Here is a 4,542-nt window from a genome sequence, read left to right on the forward strand (position 1 = left end):
TAACTATACAAAGTAACACGTGTGGTTCATCTGAGATGCATAAGTGTTAAGTATTTTTCAGTCTATAATATGGTGCTGAGATGTCATGATCAGTAATCTCTTACAGATAGGAGTGTTCAATGAGATGTACACCCAAATCTCTTCTTCAAGATTTTCTGTAATCTTTAGTGTTGTCAAGATACTAAAAGTATGCAGTTTTGCATATCTGTCTTTATTCAGTGCCATACCGTCTAACTCAATTCATACAAATTGAAGCATAAATAATGGATTTGCCTGGCTTCAGCAGTAAAGACTGTTAAAATAATGGAAATTAAAATAATTAAACACTTGGTGGAGCTGATGAACCAGTTAGATGATTCACTATCTGAGGATTTTGGCCACTAGTAGGAAATGCAAAATGTAGAGAAGTTTTACAATCATGCAGCATGAGCTACAGCACTTCCTGGTTCCAAACTGGAGTCGCATCCAGTCAGACTGTTTATATTGTAGGACTTTCTGCAGCTATATCAGTAGCCAAAACCCTACTATGGACAGGTATGAAATACGGGCAGTAAGTTTATTGGAACTCAACCAGATTCAGGACCTAGTTTTTGGATCCTCTGATTTGCTGGGCCTTTTCAGGCCTGTTCAACTGGTTTGCTGTCTCACTTAGTCTCCCAGAGTCCTAACCATCGAGACATACAGACATACTCTTATGGGAATATTCCAGCTGTAGAGCCCTTACTCGTATAACTTGATGCAACCCAAGAGTTATGACTGGAATAGAATGGGGCAGAGGGATGCTAGTTATAGTATGCCTAACTTTTGGTGCTCAGCATATTGGCAGACATTGTTTTGGGGTAGGGGAAAAGAAGAAGAGAGTGACAGTGGGGAATGTAGTGGGATTTAAACTGAAGACACCACTGGAGAGAAGAAAATGTGAGTGGATGAGTAACAGCGAAGGAAGTAGAACTTGAAGGGGAACCAGTTTAGGAACAGAAGTACTTACATATATCCTTAAAGAAGGAAAGGGGTGATGTCAAGGAAAGATGGGAGCTGTAATGGATGAAAACTTGAAAAGGAAAGGTGGAGGAAAAAATTAGCATAAAAATAAGGAGCCAAAGATATGAATGTAGGAGTTCATGTAAATGAGCTGTCCTTTGTACGAACCTTATACATTTGCATACAGCTCCAGTTTGGGGGACTCCCAACCTTAACATATATTTGAGGGGAAAAGAAAGCCTGCAAAAGCATGACACAGCTACCCTCCCAGTTAAAATTAGCAAAGCTCTTCCCTTCACTACTTTCAGGTAGGTTGTATAGAAACCCCTCCCCCAAATATTCCCCAAAGATTTGGAATGAAAGAATGCTAAAGAAGCTAAATTTGTATAAGGAGTAGGTCAAAACAGTGAGAATACACTACAATTGTGGGATATCATATACCTGAAATGGGATAGAGAACAACACCAATACTGAACTCTGGTAAACTCAGCATTTTTAAGCCTGTACAACATCTACGTGTGTGGGTATATTGCTTCATGGTGCCTTTATACCAGTGGTTCTGAGATTTGTTAGACTCGGGGCAATCCCCTGTTAGACTTGAAGAACCCTGAAAATGCTTAGTTTTCAAGCATTTCTTTGACTACAGAAAAATAACAGGAATACTTCTCTTACAGGGAACGCAAAAAGACCACAACAAGTCAGAACGTTTTCAACCTGCCCAAGTATAGGGGGGCTGGACCCGATGATCTGTAAGGTCCCTTCCAGCCCCTAACAACTATAAAACCCCATGGGTTTATCTTGTGAATCATGTTTATGCACCTAACAGTGCTAACACTGTGTGGCACCCTTGAAAGTGGTTGACCATCATTGCTTTAGATACATGATTTATGATGGAGGCTGGGTTATTGTCTCATGGTTTTTCTCCAGCCACCTCGTAATTGGGGACCTACCCAAATTGCGGTGAGATGAAAGGATTTTTTGCGGCCCACTCATGGTGTGCAGAGCTGATTTTTTTTTTTTTTTTTCAGGTGTTTTACAGTGGCTGAGCCCCTCAGTGCCGACTGGCAACCAGGCCTTGGCACGGGGGAGAAGAGATGAGGCAGCTGCCACCTTGCTAGCTGGCTGCCCTTCAGCACTGATTGGCGGAGAGGCCCTGGCAGAGTGGGGAGGGACGAGGGGACAGCCATCATTTTGTCTCCTGCCCTTCGTGCTGCCCCGCCAGCTGGTGCCTTCCCTTCCCAGCAGTGACGACTGCTGGCTCCCACTGGGGAGCCAACATTTTATTTCTATTAATGTTTTTTTGTTGTTGATTTCTGTGGACAATCCTGGATTTTACCGCTTCCGTGAAGTCCCTGAAACCTCAAATTAAGTGGGTCCATAATCAAAGCGAGACTCCCTTAACTGCCCATTCTGCCTTTGCCGAGCTCCCAACTAAAACTTGTCACTTCCCCAAGTTAGAAAACATTGCTTCAGGAACAGTGTTTTCATTTTCTACTTTGTTGCCACGATGTTGCCAATTGTTTCCTCTGACCTTCATAAAATGCCAAAGTGTCAACTCTGAGGGTAATATTTTATGTATACTTACATTTATTATTCTTGCGATATTAAACTTTTAAAGCCTTGAATAAAACTTATTTTTCCTGTTTGAATTTTCAGATCTTAACAACATGAATAATATTTTGGAGGGGAGGGGAGGTATCCAAAAAGTGTTCCAGCTCAGTTGTCCTCATTGTAGTAGAGTGCTTCCCAAATAGTTAAAGGGAAATAACAGTATCTTTTCTTCCCAGATTGCAGCCAAAAAACCAAAACCAAAACTTTGATCAGTTCTAGTAAATCCACTTGAAAAAGTCACTGTGGTGGAGCTAAGTCAGAGACCTCATCAGCAGGATTGAGGCCAAAATGCAAAATAGTTATATAACCTTATGCGTAAGAGGATACATAGAGCTTTCAATGGGACTATTCATGTACAGAGCTAAAGTGTGCGTTTAAATGTGTTGTGGTGTTGGGACTTCAGTTATGGAAGTGGTTGGATCTCCTGTGGGGCTGATTTCCAAAGTCTAGATCCAGCTTCTGTGAAACTTCAGTCTCTGTATTCACAAGCCTTTTTTGTTGGTCAGAGGCGTCATGGTTTCAGTGGAGCAGGGATGCTGTGGGAGGTCAGTTATGATGGGAAAACGCATTTTTTTAGATAGGTAAGGCCTATTCTGTAGAGGGCTTTTGGTTATCAAGTCTGGTCTTGAACAAGACTATTCAAAGAGGAGCTCACTTTAGGGTACAGAGCACGAAGGGGTGAGTTTATTTGATTTCTGTTGATAAGCAGAAAAACTACATTTTTCAACGATGGGAAATCTTTTGTGTGTGTTCCTTAAGAGCAAAGAAAAGTATCACAACAATTTTAACCATTTTGCTCTAGCTTAGCAGTTCTAAATCTCTCTTCTTACTAGTGCTTTTTTTTATCAATAGAAGCTAAATGGAAATGAGAATAATACTTTTTCAAAAGATGCAGTATGGTCCCTGCTCTGAAGTTTGGTGTTGTATAGACAATATAATAAAGGATAAAAAGCACAGGCAAGTCAATCTGGAGAGATCAATAGTGAGGACAGGGGAAAAGAAAAACATGAGAAGAATGCAGGAGCTACAGTGTTTATTGGCAACCATGAGTTCTTGCTACAGTCATGCTCTTGAAAAGCTGAGAACTTAAACACATTAATTCTTGTGTGTGCTGTTTGCACTATATGAGCACAGCCTTGTTAAACCCAATCTGCTATGTTGAGTGGTTGTCATGAGAACAACACTACATCCCTGTCCTTTCTAGGCTTGTTTGTCCAGTCCTCAATTTCTGTTTTTTTTTCACTTATAAGTAGAAGGAGATGGGATCCTTTTATGTTACATGTAGGTACGATTACCACCTGTTACTGTAGTATTTGAGTACATATGAATTTCTTCACTTTCATAAGGGTCTGTTAAAGGTCAGTAGTGTGCGTTTTGATTGAACTTTTCATAAAAGATTAGATAGTGTGGTAGATTGAGGACATGATTCATTATAAGGTGACATCCATTATATTTGGACTTCATGGACATAATAGAAGGACCTTAAGTTACTATTATGGGGTCTCTACAGGGAAGACGGGTCCTGCACAGCCTACACCATTGACTGTTCTGAAAAAAAATAGATGTGTAAGTTTCAGGCTTTATAACTCACTTATATTGGCAAGTGAGCCATCAATTCAAGTCAGAAATATTGCAGATAGAAGTGACAATTTTTGCCTCATCTGGCCACAGAAAGCAGTTTACAGTGTGACCAAACAGAAGTGTACAGGAGTAAACAGTTTTAAAAATGGCCGATAGGGTGAAACTCTGACCCCTCATTGCATAAGGTATCAGATAAAGATGTTAAATATGTAGCATCTTTTGTAATGTGTCTGCAGAGCTCCCAACCTGTACCTGTTCTGAGAATGGAAGGAGGGAAAGGGAGCAGAGGGAATTCAGTCTGAGGGGTTTTCAGCACCCCCTGGAGGGTGGGGCAGATGTATTGCAGCCCCTTCCCAAGCTGGGGGGGGC

Source organism: Gavialis gangeticus, unplaced genomic scaffold (genome assembly GCF_001723915.1).
Source record: "Gavialis gangeticus isolate Ggan-Ray unplaced genomic scaffold, GavGan_comp1, whole genome shotgun sequence".
Classification (NCBI taxonomy): domain Eukaryota; kingdom Metazoa; phylum Chordata; order Crocodylia; family Gavialidae; genus Gavialis; species Gavialis gangeticus.